This window comes from Petaurus breviceps, unplaced genomic scaffold, assembly GCF_028583685.1.
Source record: "Petaurus breviceps papuanus isolate PSGF00001 unplaced genomic scaffold, PetGlider_PUasm1.0 173, whole genome shotgun sequence".
In the NCBI taxonomy this organism is placed as follows: domain Eukaryota; kingdom Metazoa; phylum Chordata; class Mammalia; order Diprotodontia; family Petauridae; genus Petaurus; species Petaurus breviceps.
In genome coordinates this window covers 34,375,997-34,395,273 of record NW_027185759.1, presented here as the reverse complement: position 1 = coordinate 34,395,273, position 19,277 = coordinate 34,375,997, and the positions used below count along the sequence as shown (strand labels likewise).

The window sequence follows — 19,277 nt, the reverse complement described above, 5'->3', positions numbered from 1 at the left end:
CTAGGCGCCCATCGCAGTTGCCCCGCCCCGCACTTCCCCACCCCCCCACTCCCCCCCGTCCCAGCGTGCGTGGCGCGGGGGCTTTCTGTTGTTTCCCTTCCCTCTTTTTTTTCCTTCTCTTTTTTTTCCTTCTCTCTCTCTCTCTCTCTTTTTTTTTTTTTCCTGTGGCGTGCATGAAGCTTCTCCCAGGCACAGTCGCCACCGTCTCCTCCCGGGAAGTTCCCCAGCGGAGGCTGGCGGGCAGCCTGGGCTGTAGGAGCTAGATACCCCAGAACCAGGGCATCGGAACCTAAACTTGGGAGTCCCCCCTCCCCCGGGGTAGGGGGAGCTGCCCAGAGGCCGCGCCCCCGACACCCCGGCCCTCTCAGTCAGGGCCGGGGAGCTGAGATTAGCTCAGGACACCCCCCTCCCTCACACACCCCCTTACTTCTGGCCACCCCCGCAGTAGGTTTGGGGTTCGAGCCCTCTCTGTCCCCCGATTTCCAAGGAAGGAACCCCTGGCGGCGGCACCTGCAGCGAGAAGCACCTGCAGACCCGGCAGCTGGCCAGCCCGCCCCCTCCCCAATAAAGAGCCCCTTGTCATTCCCCACCGCCACAGCTCAGGGCGCCAGCAGCCCCCCTGCCCGGGCCCCCAGTCGCTGCCGAAGAGAAGCAAAGTCTTTACCAGTTCCGTAGGCGTTTGCAGTGGCGGCCCCGCGGCGCTCCTGGCTCCGGCGTTCCAGGCGTTATTGGGGCTGGAGCAGCTGCAACCCGGGGCTCCTCTCTCCTTCTTTCCCCCCTCCTTGGCTGTCTCTCCCTCTATGTCTCTGTGTGTGGGTCTCTCCCTCCCTCAATCTCTCTTTTCCTCTCCCCGCCCCCCTAAGTCACCCCAGACAGTTCCCAAACCTAGAGATCGTGCTGTTCCCCCTCCAGTTGCACTAGCGATCCCCAGAGCTGCGACCCCCCAGTCTTCTTCGTGGAAAGCCGACCATCGGGCGAGCCCCAGACGCGGTCCAGCCTAGTGCTACTCCTTGGCCGCTGCAATCAGATAATCCTGCTAATCCAATAGATTTATCTCGATGGGAAATTGACCTCCAAAACGAAGACCCCCCCTGGACTGAGTCTGGCCACTGGAGGGATCCCCGAGCTTGGCAGCAGCGGAACGAAAAGGCCGAGGCTCGCTTTGGGGGTGGCTAGGCTAAAAAAAAATCTTTTTGGATTCTGGGTGCACCGCTCGCAAAAAAAAAATGCCGAGGACCCTGGTTTTCCCCTAATATAGGTTTCAACTCCAAATTGGTGCTGGATGAAAAATGGTACAAAGATACCCCTAGTGGCGACAAGCTAGACTGCATCCATCCCACTTTTTTTCCCCTTCTTTTTTTCCTTTTCCCCTTTTTCCCCTAAGATATCCCTCTGCTACTATAGTTAAACATCAAGAAAGATGACCCGAGATTAAGATGAATAACGTATGTCTACTGTAGAAGTTGTCTGAAGCGGTGTTTTCTTTTTCCTTTATATTTTTTCCCTCTTCTTGTCCTTTATGATTCCGTGTTTCCCAGTACCCTCCTCTCCTCCCTTCTCCCGAATCCTTCCTCTAGTGGTGTTTCCAAGATGCCAGTTTAGGATAAAGCAGGGATTTCAAAGCAAACATCTTTGTTTCCAGAATAAGAAGTCAGGCCAAGCCAGTCCAAACGAGTGGTCACAACCTTTTTGATACAAGTTGTTGTTAGAAACAGGACTCATCAGCTGCCTTTTCTCTTAGCTATAGTGACTGAATTTTTAACAGATCTCTTTTCATTTTCAAATCCTGACAGTAATTGGGTACAACAAGCAAGATGGTGGCTCCCAGGAGCCTAGAACCAAAGGACAGAGTCTAAAGGTGATTGTGAACCAAGCAAGATTTTTTATCTGGTAATTCTGGAATACAGGGGTCCCTGGATTCCAGTCAGACTCTTTCAGAGAACTCTATAGCCAATGGGGGTGGGGCAACTATGCATATATTGAGAGGGTCACATTACTCATGAAGTTGGCCACACTAGGGCAACTTGGGCAAATAGTGGCTACAAGAATTCTAGGATTTCTTTGCCTAGTGATAATCATGGACACTTTCTGGTTATATAATTTAACTTATAGCAATAACTGACACAAAGTGTTTTACTGTTTACAAAGCTCTTTACAGAAGTTGTCAGATATAATATTCACAACCCTACCAAATGGGCTAAGAAATTAATATTATTAATGTAATTATATTTTACATCATACCCATTTTACAGATTTTAAAAATGAAGCAAAGGAGTTGTCATTTATCCCTGGGGACATGACTAGAAAGAGTATTTAATCTTAGGTCTTCTAGAAAGTACAGTAATTACAGGGTTCTTTCTATTGTCTGGAAGAGAGAAAACAGTGTGATGTAGGAGAGGAGCCATTAAGCTGGGGGTTCAGAATCCAAAAATCTTGTCCTAGTAATGTCATCAACAAGTTGTGGGAACATCAAAAAGTCACTCAAAATATTTGTGCCTCCTATAAAATGGGGAGACTGAGCTAACTCGTCTTCCAGGTCTCTTCCTATGAAGAATCATTTAACCTCCCTGAGCCTTGGTTTCCTCAACTGTAATAAAAAAAAGACAGTATATTTAGTATTTACCTCAACTCACAGGAGGCTGTGAGCATCGAATGAGATATTACACCTTGCCAGCTTTTGGCATACTATATTATATAAGACAGCTTTATGTTGATTATTAGTATTTTTTTTAGTCCAGAAACATCATTTATAGCATAACAGTCCAAAAGGTGGGTAGGATCTAAGAAAGCATTCGATCCTTCATTTCTACAGATGAGGAAACTGAGTCAAGAACAAGTTTATGTCACTTACTCAAGGTTACGCAGGTAGCAAGGGTTAGAAGTGAGATCTGAAGGTGCTTCCTCTGATTACAGATATTGGTGTTTGTTTCTTTTTTTCATTCTGCAATGATTGTTTTGGTGCCGGGGACTGCCAATGAGGACATTCCCTCCATGAATGCAAATCATCAACTCCTATGCAAATCTCAGGAGTGGCTTTGAGAACGGAGAGATTATAGGACTTTCCCAGAGTCACAAGTCAGTATGTGTCAATATGATTTCTTTCCTTTGTAATTCTATGTATTTTATTTTAAGCATTTAAAAACATTATCCTAAGAAGATATTCATAGGCTTCATCAGACTGCCAAAGGGGTCCATGACACAGAAAATGTTAAGAAGCCTTGTCATAACAAATTAGAATTTGTGTGTGTGTGTGTGTGTGTGTGTGTGTGTGTGCGCTTGAGCGCACAAAAGGATGCTGGCATGTATTTCCTGCAACTTCTATCCAACAAACACTTTTTAAGTGCTCACTATATGCCAGGTACTGGGCTAGACCCTGAAGATACATCCACAAAAATGAAAATAGACTATCCCCTCAAGGAGATTACATTCTACTAGATCATATCCCAGCACTGGCTATGAATTGGTTTTCATTTGTTATAAGGATGGCTCTGCATTCATTACAATTTACAAATTAAAACCATTACCCAAAAGGGGGCAAGGGGAAAGAATGAGTAACTTTAAACAGGGAAACCAGAATGAACCCACTTGTATGAAGCAGATTAAAAGTGAAACTAAATTAATGAAGGAAACTCTAGATCATTCCAAATAAATGCAGGCATGTATTCCAAAGGCATCATAGGATGGCAGGAAGAGAGATGGATCTGAAGTTTGAAGACCTAGAACCAATTGTCAATCCTCTCGCTTACTCACTACTTATGTGACCCCCATGACCCTCAGCATCCTCATCTGTAAAATGAGAGAATTGAACTCTAAGGGACCTTTGAACTGTACATCTTTGATCCTATGGGTCTAGGACAAGATGATTTCTAATGTCTCTTCCAGCCCTAAATCCTAAGACTTATTCCAAGTCTGATGATCTACAACCTAAGGGAGTTACAGAATCAGAGGATGTTATTGCAGTCAGCAGTCATTATATTTTAGAATTCACCAAAGATAGGAGAAGTAATAAAACATTAGAATCATAAAAACTGTAGAATTTGAGAGCTGGGACATCAGAAATCATCTATTCCAGCCCCTTCATTTTGCTGATGTGAGAACTAAAGAGGAAGGATATTGAAAGGAACCAGAATGAAGGTTCTAGCAACCAGCCTGTGGGATAACTAGCCCGGACAAGGAAAGACTTAAAGGGAGGGCAGTGTTCACCGTCTTCAAATTGTCAATGGTTTCCCACTTGGAAGAGTGATTTGGCTTGCTTTACCTACAATCACAGGACTGAGTCAACCACAATAGGTGGAACTTGGTGGGAGGCAGGTTGAAACTCAAAAAAAGGAGAAGTTCCTAAATAATGAAAGCTATGCAATAGTGGAATGGAATATTTTATGAACCATTGAGTTCATCATACCTAGAGGTCAAGCAGACTTTGGATAACCATTGGGGGTGCTGTGGAGAGGGGTAAGATATCTGCTCAGGTATGCTTTGAACTAGGTAGCCTCTGCAGTACATTCTAACTCTTGAGAGACTGTGACATCTGTACAGTCACATAAGTAGTAGATATAAGACTAGAAGTCAAATATCCAAGGACCACAGGCTTTCGTGATCTCTCAACAACAAAAGTTAAAAAAAAATGAAAAAAGGACAATGTAAATAAAAGAAAATAAATTGATATTGTGAATACTAGAACAAGTCATCAAGAATGTATTTATAAACATCTCTAAGTACATGCTACTGAGAAATTACTACCTTATATTTCTCATAAGAACTCAAAAATGTTTTGGTTTCTTTCCATGATAGAAAAAAAACAAGTAGATAATCTTTCTAGATTTCTATAAGGTTTCCATCTATATTTTACATGGCCTTCTAAAAACAAAGGAAAATAATCTACAAGTAAGCATCTGTCTATTCAATGTGTTGCCCAATTCAGAGAGGAAAATTTTAAAATGAATAATAGATATATTAATAGTGGTCATTATAATATTCAAATCTTCCAATTGATTTCTGCTCTTATCAATGGATATGTTCTCTCCAGCAGTGGAGATTTCAATTCACCCATACCTGTCCATCCTAAGCAACTCTTGTCCATGACATCCTCAAAGTTCATTCCTTATTGGGAGTTTTCTGAATATACCAGTAGAGCCCTCTGGCTGTCTACCTGCCAGACTTTACCCTTGCCATGGAACCAAACTGTCTTCCCTTCCTATCCTACATTTCCTGGAAAACAAATGTTACTCTGGTTCTCCTTTTACTGGTTATATGTCATAGCCTGCTCATACCCACCATGCTCCACTCCTTTGATTTTTATTTGACATTCACTTTTCAATACCAGGAGGAACTGTTGAGTTCTCTAAATCACAACCATACAACATTGGTAAAATGCAGTTTGGTTTGGTTTTGTCTTTTAAAATAGGCCTTTGTGCCTAGGAGAAACTTGGGGTCATTAAAATTGCTCTGACATTTCTTGGAGGTAATCCAGTCCATTCTCCTGTTAAATCCTGTTCCCAATCATGATCCATTTGTATTGTCTATCCCAGACATAAATACTAATGAGCAAGCTCTTTGGGCGATCCAGCCAATGGCATGTCACAATATGGTCAACAAATATTCTTCCTCTACTTGTTCTTTTTAGGATGGATGGTGAGAGAAGTCTAATTCATAGCAATAACTGGTATTTCTGTGGTGCTTGAATGTCTGATAGCATTTTAAGTATATTAATCCTTTTGATCCTCATGAGAGAAACAAGGAGTAAGTACCACAATTATTATTATTCCCCTTTTAAAGATGAGGAAACTAAGGCTCACACAGGTTGTGATTTTCTCAAGGTCACAAAGCTACTAAGGATCTGAAATGCGATTCAGGATTCAAACAGGTGTTTAGGAATTGAAAGCCAGTGTTCAACTCACTATGCCTTGTAAGGCAAACATGGAAACCTACCTTGTCTAGTTTCAAATCTTTCACCTTTCTCCTATATAACAGAGAAGGAACTTATTTATAACAAGAAAAAAGAAGGAATGAAAAATGAATAAGTGCCTCTAATTATCTGAAGGTTTATCATGAGGAGGGTGCAGTCCAAATTTTTGACATTTCTACATCTCATTTTTGACATGTTTTCCCCATATTATCCTTTTGCTAATTAATGTTACAAATGGATGTTAGAAAGGACTAGGTCAAATCAATCAAATTAGGTCGAATTTGGAAACATTTGAAGATCTTGTGTAGAAAATGGAATAGGATATCTTCTTAGGAGAAGTAAGATATAAATAGTGAAAATGGAGATTTCTACATTATTCTGGAGGAAAATATCCTTTATAAACTTTGAAATCTCCTTTATTATACCATATCTTTAAAAGGCCAAAGACTTGAACCAAAAGAAATGAATGAAAAACATTTACATATTTACCATGTGCCAAGCTCTGAGCTAATCTGGATGGGCTAGATTTATGAACACAACAGAAATTTGTGTGTGAATGTTACATGTGCATACATGTATATATACATGTATATGCATACAGAGAGAAAGACAGACAGAAGGGAGAGGTGAGGGGGAAAGAAGAAGGGGAGACAGAAAAAGGGAAAGAAAGAGAGAGACAGAGACAGACAGACAGACAAACAGAGACAGAGACAGACAAAGACAGAGACAGACAGAGAGAGATGTGGCCACATTACCAAGCCCTAACTATTGCAAAGGCAGCTGTTTATGAAGATATTTTTCCTACGGGGATGAATTCACTCACAATCCTGCTTAATTAGGGAAGACGCCTTGAAGCACTTGCCTGGCACTGAATATTGCAGGTATGTCTTGGGAGAGCACACCTGCTTTGATGCTAAATTTACCAGATGAGTCTTGATATTTCCAACTCAAACATTCTCAAGAACTAGTAATGGAAACCAAGTAAGTAGTAATAGGAGCCTGGCTATCTGGGGAATGAGTCCATATCATCAAGAAATGGTTGCTCTGAGATGCAGAAAGAGAATCACACAGTATATGCGGGAAATAATTCAACATAAAAAATAAAACTCATCTTGTCTCTTTGAGTTTACTTAATGATTTTCCAATATTCATCAGGATATACTAACAGTAAATCAATAAGCCCTTTTAAGCACCTACTATGTGTCAGGTGCCTAGATACGCCAATACAAAGACAAAAATAAAAGTCTTACTCTCAAGAAGTTTATATTCTATGAATAAACATTAAACACCTGATATGGGACAGGCACCATGCCAAGTACTAAGGATTCACAGACAAAAATTGAAGAGTTTTTTTTTTCCCTCAAGGAACTAAGATTTTAATGGGGAACAATTGCAGTGGGGCTGCCCAAAGGCTACACTGATAACCAGAAATGGAAAAAAAAACCTGGAGGAAGACCTCCAATTCATTGGGTGATCCTCAGTGGAGGATTAACAGAAAAATATGAAGAAAAATATCAGTTAAATAGATACAGGAGTTGGGCTATCTCCAAATGGGATGTGTATAGTGAGTCAACACAAACTAGGAGTTCATTGTTCCATTGATTGAACAAACCATAGAAACTATTCAGAATTCTTATTTCTTTATAAAGTGCCCCCCCTTTTAATCAATTCTACTTACATTTAATTGACATAATTATACTCTGCTTTAAAATTCATAACTTTAAAAATCTCTGGTACTTTGATAGGCTATCATTTAAAGCCTACATTCTCATTTCATTAGCCAGATTTGCTCCAGCCCAGATTTTGTACACCCTATAAGACAGACATTACATGGTGAATATTTCTAGGGATCAATCTTTCATCTCAAAGATGGATTCTTCTTAATTCATTGAGTCTTTCAGCAGCTCCCTTTGCCACATTTCATCCTACCATAGTTGACTACAATTCATTCTCGCATATCCTGGAATGAGCTAAACTTGACAATATCTGTTACTGTCTCAATAATCCCTGGTAATACATAGAATATTCAACTTCATAATCAGTCTTTTGGAGCATCAAGCTATATTTCATTCTGGAATATGTGCTTGGTTGAGCTAAAATGGTTGCTCACCTATTCAATCTGTGCTATCTTTATTATCATTCAAACCCACAAGCATTATATATGCTAGGATGGTTGCTATATTCTTGGAATGCAAAGACAAAAATCAAACAGTACCTACCTTCAAGATGCTTATGTTTTACTACCAAATGTCATTTTACAATTCCATGAGTATGTGAAAGTTTGACCATCAATTTTAAAGGTATGATATTCAATGTAGAAATATGTGCGTGTGTCTTTGTTAGAATTAAATATTATTTCCTACTTATTTATTTATTTATTTTTGCTTTTTGGAGGGCAATTGGAGTTGTGACTTCTCAAAAGTCACACGGCTAGTAAGTGTGTCAAGTATCTGAGAACGGATTTTAACTCAGGTCCTCCTGACTTTAGGACTGGTGCTCTATTCACTGTACCACCTAGCTGCCCCTATTATTGCTTGTTTATAGACTTGTATTCTAAACTACCCCTTTAGGAGTGCTGGGTCTAGAGTTGGAAGCCCCATATTTAGATACTGACCCTAATGGCTCAGTGATCATAGGTAAGATAATTTAACACTCTAAGCCAGGGGTGGGGAACCTGTGGCCTCAAGGTCACAAGTGTCCCTCTAGGACCTCAAGTGTGGCCCTTTGACTGAATCCAAAGTTCACAGAAAAAAGATCCCCTTAATAAAATTATTGGTTCTATAAAATTTGGACTCAATTAAAAGGCAGCACTCGAGGACCTAGAACACCACAGGTGGTCTTGAAACTACAGGTCCCCCACCTCTGCTCTAAGTCTTAGTGTTTCCATCTCCAAAATGGGTGTGATAATAGTATATGCATTAACAATTTCATGGGAGGATTTGAGAAAAAGTGTTTTTAAAGCTTTAAACCACAACATAAATGTAAGTTTATTTTTATAATAAAATGATACAGTTAAAAATAAACATTTGGGTGTTACATTTGTTCTGTTGGATCTATAATTTTTTTAGTATATTTCAGTTGTTTTGAAAGGCTTATTTCCATCATTTTCTAAAGATCAAATAATGAAAAACATCGTTTTAGAACAGGGTGAGATGGTTCTCTCTCTATACAAACATAAACATCAATTTGGGGAGGGGAAGGCATTCAATTAATCAGACATGGTTAAATACTCATGTATACAAAGCACGGCTCTTGGCACCAAAGGACACGTGTCTATGGATGAGCTATGATACATTCATGTCTTCAATGTATTTGTAATCTGTGCATGTAGCAGACATGATTGGCCACACTCAAAGAAGGGATTTGTGGTAAAAATAATCTGAAATTGTAGACAGCCTCAAAATCAGATACCTCTGCTTTTCCAAAAAAAAAAAAATGGTTTGTGTCCTTATGTAAAAACAAGGGAATCTGTGGTTTTCTGGGACTTCCAATACTTTACACAAAATAAAGAAGCCTGTTACAAAAACGAGATATGGAGAAAATCCAAAGCCATCCACTTTCCTCCATCCTGGGCTCTAACATTAATGCCATTGCCATCCTCTTCATACTGATGCAAAGCCAGAGCTAAATTAACCTTTCTCTACAATTTTGATTACTCCTTCTCTGGAGGAAGAGACACAATTAAGAGTATTTTGTGGCTAACAGAGAATCCTTCTTAAACTTCTATCTATCTTGGTTCCTGCCAGTCTGGAAGGAAACATGACAATAACAACAAGGGAGTTATTTAATTCAGGGAGCTAATGTTTTTCCCCCTCCCTCTCCAAAAAAGGTCAAGGCAAGATTTATCATAGAAGAATCATTAGGAGGATTTTTGGCCATCACTAATAAAAACAGATAGACAGCAGAGAATTTACTTGCATTCATTCCTTCAACAAATGTTAATTTAATACTTATCTTATACATTAGGCAACAAATATTGCAAAACTTTAGAACTGACATTTATTCAGCCTTTCAGGTTTACAAAGTACTTAATCTACAGTAGCCTTGGTGAGGTAAATTTTAATATTAACCCCACTTCACAGATGAGGAAACTGAGGGACAGGAAGGTTAAATGACTTCTTCAATCACATAGGTAACAATTGCTGGAGGCAGGATTCAAATCCAGGTCTATCCTGACTCCAAGGGCAATGTTCTAACCCATATGAAACCTGGCCATAAAATATGTTGCAACTTGAGTGAAAATCACTGCAGTCTCTCCCATCTGTTCATGATCTGATCAGTGAGACTGATGAAGGCAGAGAAAAATCTTATTTCTGTGCTTAGTAGGCTGTGCAGTCGGCTCTCAGGCAGACCTCGTTTAGGGCACTTTGCAGATACTGTTTTTGGTTGGTTGTTTGTTTATTTTTAACAAATTGAAGGTTTGTAGCAACCCCACACGGTGTAAGTCTTTTGGTACTATTTTTCCAACAGCATGTGTTCACATGATATCTCTGTGTCACATTTTGGTAATTCTTGTGTTATTTCTAACTTCCCCATTATTATTATAAGTACGATTACAATCTGTGATTAGTGATCTTTGTTGTTACTATTGTAGTCAGTTTGGGACATCACAAATACTGCCCATATAAGATTCAAACTTCATTGATAAATGTTGTATGTGTTCTGACTGCTTTACCCACCAGCTATTTGGTTCTCTCTCAATTTCCTGGAGCCTACCTATTCCCTGAGACACAACATTATTGAAATTAGGCCAATTAATAACCCTACAATGGCTTCTAAGTGTTCAAGTGAAAGGAAGAATCAATAGATATTGCAAACTTCACTGTTGTTTTATTTTAAGAAATTGATAGAGACACCCCAACCTTCAGCAACCAACTCCCTAAACCATCAGCAACCATCAACATACAAGACCCTCCACCAGCAAAAAGATTACAACTTTTTGAAGGCCCAGATGACAGCATATTTTTTTAGCAACAAAGTATTTTTAATTAAGGTACATACATATTTTTAGATATAATACTATTGCACACTTAATAGACTACAGCATAGTATAAACATAACTTTCTCTGCTTGGAAAAAAAATCATTTGACTCTATTGTGATAACCACTTTATTGTGATATTTGCTTTATCATGGTGCTCTGGAAGCAAACCTACAACTTGAATGTACCAGAACTATAACTCCCTTCAGTGGAATTTACCCTAGTCACATAATCCTGCCTATGGCATTTCATCTATGCTTTACTGTTTGGGGATTTTGGTTTCATTTGCTTTGGTTCTTCCTGAGTCTTTCTTTTCCAACCACCTCACTTTCCTAGGAAGCACAAGGGTATTCAATACTTTTAAAAGAAACACAGAGTAAAAAAAGTAGCATCCCCAAAGCAGAGCAATTAAAATGGTGCAGAACCTCAAAATGAAATAAGTCATATGAGATTTGTTGGAAAAACTTGAAGATGTTTAGACAGCAGAAGAAATGTGATTCCTCCCCCAACTCCCCAGAGTAGAAGGCAAGATCCCTGAGGGCAGAAGCAAAGGTGGGCTCAGAAATAGCTCTTAGAAAGGGTTTTTTGAATTGAGGAGTTGAATGATGGCTGTCCAAATATTTGAATAAATGAGAAGTAGAAGAGAAATTCAACTTAATCTATGCATCTCTAGAGGGCAAAGCCACGGTCAATAGGTAGAAATTAAAAGGAGGAAGATTTGGGTAAATATTGGGAAAAAATGTCTAGCTAACAACAACAAGAAATTGCATTTACATAGCACTTTAAAATTTACAAAGCACTTTATAAATATTTCATCCTCCCACCAAATCTAGGGGATGGGGTAGGTGGTATTATCATTCTCTTTTTACAGATAAGGAATCATTATAGATCAATACAGATACAGGGTCATTCATCTAGTGTCTGAGACTGAATTGGAATGCAGAGCTTCCTGACTCCAGGTCCTATTCATTGAACCAACCTGTAGTTAGACATGTTGAAAAATGAAACATGCTACATTAGGGTACCAAGCACCATGTCCCTAACACCACAGAAAGAATGCTTACATTTGTTGTGAGGTCAGACCAGGGGACCTCTACAATTCCTTCCAAATCTAAGGGTCTATAATTCTACTACCTCTTCCATTAAACAATTTAAAAAATATATTTTAAGGCGATTATCATGCCCTGCCCCCACCCCTAGAATTCTCTTCTCTAGGAAAACTCATTTCTTCAACTTTAATTATCATCTAACTTTCAATTCTATCTCCTCTGTCTAGATCATTCTCCTTTGGAAATGGCCTTGCCACTTCCCTTCCTCAAAAGAAGAATGAAGAATGTAATGTAGAAAGTTGAATACAATCATCCACATATACTAACTGTTCTCAGATTGCCTTCTGTGTACTTTTATAGTTCTGATTTATACCTAGTTATTTATATCTCTCCTTTTAGTAAGTTCTCTGAGGGTAGAGAACACATTTTTTCCTTTCTCTGTACCCTGAACATTTAGCACTAGGGCCTAGTACACACAGTAAATGCTTGCGACTAACTAATAACCAAGACCATCCATCACTCTGGACACTGATATTCCATTAGTATGTTCTATGATCACAGTAGTTTGAGGAGTATCTTATATAAGGACTTCAGCAGCTTCCCAGTAAGCTTCTGAAGAGATTCATATCCAATGAGTCACTCTGTCAAAATAAGGCCTGCCATAAAGGTCAAATACCCCTTTTCCAATGGGAAGTTTCAATCTTAGCTAGTCACTAATTCCCCAGATATCCTCCCCCACCCCCAGCCCCCACATATGTCATGAATCTTGCCAGTCCCAGGCTCTTTGTTTCCTCTCCCCATGCCAAGTGTTGCAGATAGGAATCCTATCAAAAACTTATTAGACTGCTAGTTTCTGTGCTCTCAATTCTACCTAAGTCCTCCTCAAGACCTTTTTCCATAATCCCTGAATGGCCCTTCTTATTGTTAAGCATTTTTTTCCTCATGTTATTACTATGTTACTACCATTCCATTGACTGCCTTGGTGTGAGCTCTGTGTCTCCTTGCACTGCCCTTTGGAATCCGAAATCTCTCTTCTAACTACAGTAAGACACCTTTGTCACATTAAAAACAAATACTGGTGTCTGTTGTTTTCACCAATACTCTGTATAAAAAAAATTTCCTCATCCTATTTCTGTTCAATTAAGTTCTTGAACTCAGAAATAGGGCTTTCTATTTATCCCTGGTAGATTTTTATTTTAATAGGCAGAGGTTGTCATTATTATTTATTTAGCTATTTTATTATTTCTATAACATAATGTATTAGATATTTCTCCCAGCTCTAAATTATCTACAAATATGATAAACATGCTGTTCATCCAAGTCATTGCTACCACTGTTAAACATAACAGAACCAAAGACAGATCCCAGGACATTGGAGAGTTGGAGACCTCCTTTCATTAATCCCCATTCATTGCACCCAGATATTCACCTACTAAAAAAAACCCAAATATATATATATATATATATATATATATATATGTGTGTGTGTGTGTGTGTGTGTGTGTATGTATATATATTTCAGCAATTACAAGGTCACAAGATCTTAGGCTTAGAGCTTGAAGGAATCTTCAATATTATCTAGTAAATTTCTCTTAAAGAGATATTGAAGCCCCAAGATATAAGTGATTGCCTTGGAATTGCCTAGGTTGTAAGTGGCAGAGCCAAGATCATTCATTTCCTTGGTTTATAGTTTATCTTGTCTTAATGATTTGATGTCATTAAGGAAGTTTGGCTATCTTACCGCCTCCTCAATTACATTGGGTTTTAATTTCCCATTAACCATGTTTGTTTTATTTTATTCTCATAGTAAACATGTTGATGGAACTGGATGAAATGTGGAGCCCAGTGGCAGACCACTAGACTCCTCCTTCTGGTTTAATTCAATGTAATTCCATTTATAATCCAGCCAATCTTGGTCCATGCTGTTCACCAGCATTTCATGGAGTTTTTGCTAAATGCTTTGCTGAAATTAAGATCTATTATGCCTTTGCCAATCCCTCCGTCTACCAATAGAATAAACAAGATTGATATAACTTGTTTTCTTCAAACCTATGTTGGCTCCTACTGACCACCCCTTTCTTTTACAAATACTCTCAAATCATGTGTTTAATAGTCCATTATAGAACTTTGACAGGGACTCATATCAATTTCATTGGTCCATAGGTTTCATTATTCAACTTTTTATGTCTTAAGCAATTATAGGACAAAATGTGTCTGGGTCTAGTCTTCCGCAATTCCCCCCATCCCATGTCTCTATGACTTCTCAGATATTACCAATCCTAGTTCTAATATCATATCACAAATCTTGTTTCAAAATGCTTTCAATATTTTAAGAGAAATTCATTTTCAGACTACCAGATATATCCATTTTCAAAAAACCATGTTCTCGAGGCAATTGTAAGTCATTTTGGTTATTTGAAAACCTGTTTTTGTCTACAATTAAGGGAAATTTTAAGTTTTAGAGGCATCTATCCATATGTAATGGGTAGTCAGTAAGCTAGATAGGGTGCCAGGCCTGGAATCAGGAAGACTCATCTTCCTGAGTTCAAATCTGGCCTCAGATGCTTACTAGCTTTGTGACCTGGGCAAGTCACTTAATCCTGTTCGTTTCCATTTCATCATCTGTAAAAGGAGCTGGAAAAGGAATGGCAAATCACTCTAGTTTCTGCCAAGAAAACCCCAAGTGGGGTCATGAAGAGTCAGATGCCTGAAACAACTAAACAACCACAATCTTTATGTACTACATTATGGCTTGCATTTCTACAAAAATCTCCAAAATACTTTCACATATGTTTCATCACTGGGACTTCATAACAACCCTGAGTGCCGCTAGGTACAAAACTTGACAGTTTCCACACATTCCCAAAACTTCATGCATGCCAGTAATACGTTTTCTGGTGTCCTCTCTACTTCCATCCAAGCTTTTCTTTCCTTCTTTTCTCTTGTATTCTTTCAAATGAAAACTTCTAATCTCCTGTGTCCCCTTTTTTCATTTATTGGACAGACGCCCATTTCTCCAGGTGACATCTAGGCACAGTCACCAAACCCAGTATACTTCAGGAAATAGCTGCAGCAGTCATAAGGCACCCTCGCCACCCTCACATCCATGATGTGAACAGCCTGATGTGTTTGCAAACATTTTCAGTTGCAATCAAAGATACTTCTACAAAAACAAAAGAGTTTGATAGAAGGGGATGAATGTCTCATTAAGACACCATCCAGCTACAGGGACAGAAAATGCCAGCAGTGGTCCAGAAGAGCTCAGGTCATTTTTCTCAATGTTATCAATCTGAAAAGGTTTCAATTGGAATATTATCACTTATGTTTTTACATGAAAGGTGATCTTGATGATCACTGAGCTAGGTTTCAGCAGATGGAGTACAGCCTAGAATCAAGAAAACCTGAGTTCATATCCAACCTCAGACACTAACTAGTTATGTGAACCTGGGCAAGTAACTTCACCTTTATTTGCCTCAGTTTCCTCAACTGTAAAATGGAAATAATAGCAGCACCTACCTCATAGGGTTGTTGTGAGGATCAAATAAGATAGTATTTGTAAAATCCTTACCACAGTCCCTGTGGAATATTTCTATATCATCTACTATGATATGCAAGGGACTGTATATATATATACATATATATATACATATATATATACTGTATATATATATATATATACTGTACATATTTATGAAGTAAGAACACATTGGGGCATGGGGCGGCTAGGTAGTGTAGTGAATAGAGCATCAGCCCTGGAATCAGGAGGACCTGAATTCAAATCTGGCCTCAGACACAACACAAAAAAAACTAGCCTTAACACACACACACACACACACACACACAAACTAGCCTGTGACCTTGGGCAAGTAACTTAACCCTTATTGCCCTACCTTACCCCCTCCAAAAAAGCAAAGAAATAAAAGAAGAACACATCTAGATTTTTCACCATAGAGAAGGGAGGACTGGCATTTATTAAGTGCCTGCTATGTTCCAGGTACTGCATTAAGAGGGAGGCTCTGTAAGCTTGTGACACACAAGTGGAAACCAGCAGAGACTGTGGGTCCTCTTTTCATTATAAGTACCTGATCAAATCTACTGACCATGTGCCCCTCCCTAACAAGGGACACTATCACTTGGTTTAAAATGAGGAAACTAGATGACCCATTTGATAAAAGTGCTAGATTGAGAGACAGGAAGACATGAATTCTAATTCTGCCTCTGACAGTTACTAGCTCTATGACTCTGGGCCAGTCATCTTTCTGGAGTTTAATTTCCTCATGGGTACAATGAGGTTAGATAGTCAAAGAGGAGCATGCTAGCAAATATTTAACTACCAGCTCTCCAAAAATGCAAGACATGATTTTAGGTTTAATCTGAATTGTTAACATTTTCTAAATCACTTTCTTAAGTCTAGACAATCAACAAAACAATAAATCAAGCCCTGATTTGTGTTGCTTGTTTGCAGATTTCCAAAGTATAAATGCTCACACAGAAAATTTTTAAATCGTTCTCCTCATTCAAGTTCCTAACACACCTGTGTTTAGACTCAATGACCCCTGAGTTCCCTTCCATATCTAAATTTAAGAGCTTACGATCCTATGACTCTTTTAGATGTAATATTTGCTACTGAGAGGGAATACAAATGTCTCTGTTGACAGTGAATGTCCTTTGCAATCTGAGTCCAATTTAAGTTGACAGCTTGTTACACCTCCTCATATACTTCCTCATCCACTTCCAAATTGTGCTACCTAATGCTTTGCTTGCATAACATTGTAACTCTTGCATTCCTATCTTTTTACAAACTGTGCACCATGTCCACGATTCCTCCTCACCTCTGCCCCTTAGATACCCGGATTCCTTTCCAGGCTCAACTCAAGGGTTGCCTCCAATAGCAGATTTTTCTTGATTAACTAGAGGTCACTGTATCTTCCTTTCCACATTACTTTGTAATTAATAAATTGTGTATTGAATTATTGGGGTACATGTCCTTTCCTTTCAATAGAAAACAAACTTCTTGAGACCACAGAGTATCTTATCTTTATCTTTATAGCCACAGAACTCCGCCCAGTTCCTTTCACTCCTAGGCATTTCTTAAAATGCCGGCTGAAATGGATTTTAAATAATGTAAAAATCTGATGCCGTTGGTGTCTTACCAGCATCGTTGTATGATGGTAGGACATTGCAAATGATCTGGACCCTTTGAAGCTTGCAAGGTACTCCCCGATTATATTGTGAGTTCCTTGGGTGCAGAGACTGTCTTTTTCCTCCTTTTGTATCCACAGAGCCTAGAACAGTGTCTGGCACATAAAAGGTACTTAATCGAGTTTATTGAATGATTGATATTACTCAAGTCAAGGCAGGAGCAAGGAAGGAACTTGGTACCAAAGTGTTCTTGTCTTCTACCCAACTCCCAAAAGATTTCTTCTTGGGGACTTGGCAGCAAGTCTTCCTACCTACCTTCTAAGTGCTGGAATTTTTGATGGTTTGTAACCATAATGTGTGGTCAAGTCCCTCAGTCAAACCAAACAGATTTTTCTGTCACACCTAAGTTGCTGTCCAGAGTATTTTCACACAGAATATAAAATGAGAATATTTGTAAAGCACTTAATGCAGTACCTGGAACATAGCAGGCACTTAATAAATGCCAGTCCTCCCTTCTCTATGGTGAAAAATCTAGATGTGTTCTTTTTTTTATTTCTTTGCTTTTTGGAGGAGGTAAGGTAGGGCAATAAGGGTTAAGTTACTTGCCCAAGGTCACAGGCTAGTTTGTGTGTGTGTGTGTGTGTTAAGGCTAGTTTTTTTTTGTGTTGTGTCTGAGGCCAGATTTGAATTCAGGTCCTCCTGATTCCAGGGCCAATGCTCTATTCACTGCACCACCTAGCCGCCCCATGTACTACCTAGCTGCCCCAATGTGTTCTTGACTCATAAATATATTAAGTATTAATATCTTATCATTTCCTTTAGATGGGATGTGGTAATCTCTCAACCAACTCAATGAACCCTATATTTACAAAAGTTATTAAGGACCATGAATACCTTTGAGTTCACTGAGTTGGTTAAAAAATTGCCCCATCCCATCTAAAGTAAATGATTGGGACACTGGCCCTGGAATCAGTAGAACCTGAGTTCAAATTTGGCCTCAGACACTTGACACGCTTACTAATTGTGTAACTTTGGGTATGTCACTTAATCTCAACTACCCTGCCTTCCCCCCTCCCAAAAAATAAAGCAAATACTAAAAATAATTGTAAAACAAATAGAGTTCAGTTTGATGGAAAACTTCAGATTTCATTAAACTGAACTCTATTTTACAGGTAAAGCAACTAAGGCAAGAGAGATTCCATAAGAGATTTTATACTTTAAAGCTGAACGAATTAAGAAATTGACATTTAGAGAAGTAAAGAGTTTTACCCAAGGTTACACAGGTGGTAAAAAGCAGAGCTAATATTGGTTCAATCCCAAAACCTTCCTGCCCAACACAAAATCCAGCCTTTGCACGTCTGCATTAGATTGCAGAATAGTGGGCAAGCATAGTTGTAAGATGAGCTTTGTTTCATTTTGTTTTTCCAACTACAATGTGAAGGTCAGAACACACTAATTCATGATTCTTCCCATAATATAATATTCATGTTTGTGCTTATTGAATCAGCCTTACTTCATTTGTTTGTCCATGTAAATAAAATGTGAAAATTGTTTCTTGCTGATGTTATATACATTTGCATTGTAAAGCACCCTGGTGTGGGTCTTGAGGAAAGTTAATGCAATAAACTAAAGTAGCCTAGGTTTCCATCAAATCACTTTAATGACACCAGAACCATAGCACCTTGACTCCTCATCTAGATTCTTAAAGTTGATAGAGCTGTCCAGGAAGCACCTCAGGTTTGACTAGAGCTTTCAGTGGTCAAGAGTCAACTTACTTCTCATGATACTACTGGTGATTCCAACATGAGTAGAAGAAGATATCTGGGTTACAACCCTGGCTTTGCATCTTACTAGCTCTGGAAGCTTGGGCAAGTACATTCATTTTTCTAGACCTTGTTTTTTTTCCCCTCATCTGCAAAAGAAGGAGACTTGACTAGGTGACCACTAATGTCGTTTCCATTTCTGATACACTCCAATTCACCTTGGTCCTCTCCATCTAAGTTCATCCTCTTCTGTAGCTCCTGTGAAATAGCCTTCCAAACAAAAGTACATTCTCTCTCTCTCTCTCTCTCTCTCTCTCTCTCTCTCTCTCTCTCTCTCTCTTTCTCTCTCTCTCTCTCTCTCTCTCTCTCTCTCTCTCTCTCTCTCTCTCTCTCTCTCTCTCTCTCTCTCTCTCTCTCTCTCTCTCTCTCTCTCTCTCT

General features: G+C 39.1%; 1 protein-coding gene across 1 annotated transcript in view; it reads right to left on the bottom strand.

Annotated features, from left to right (window-relative positions):
• Positions 1–1,264, bottom strand: part of LOC138157803 (neuroligin-1-like) — a 328,111-nt gene extending 326,847 nt beyond the window's left edge. Inside the window, exon 1 of the mRNA XM_069083625.1 lies at positions 665–1,264. The gene's annotated coding sequence lies outside the window, so the exon portion shown is untranslated. The remainder of the gene's footprint in view (positions 1–664) is intronic.
• Positions 1,265–19,277: the final 18,013 nt, after the last annotated feature.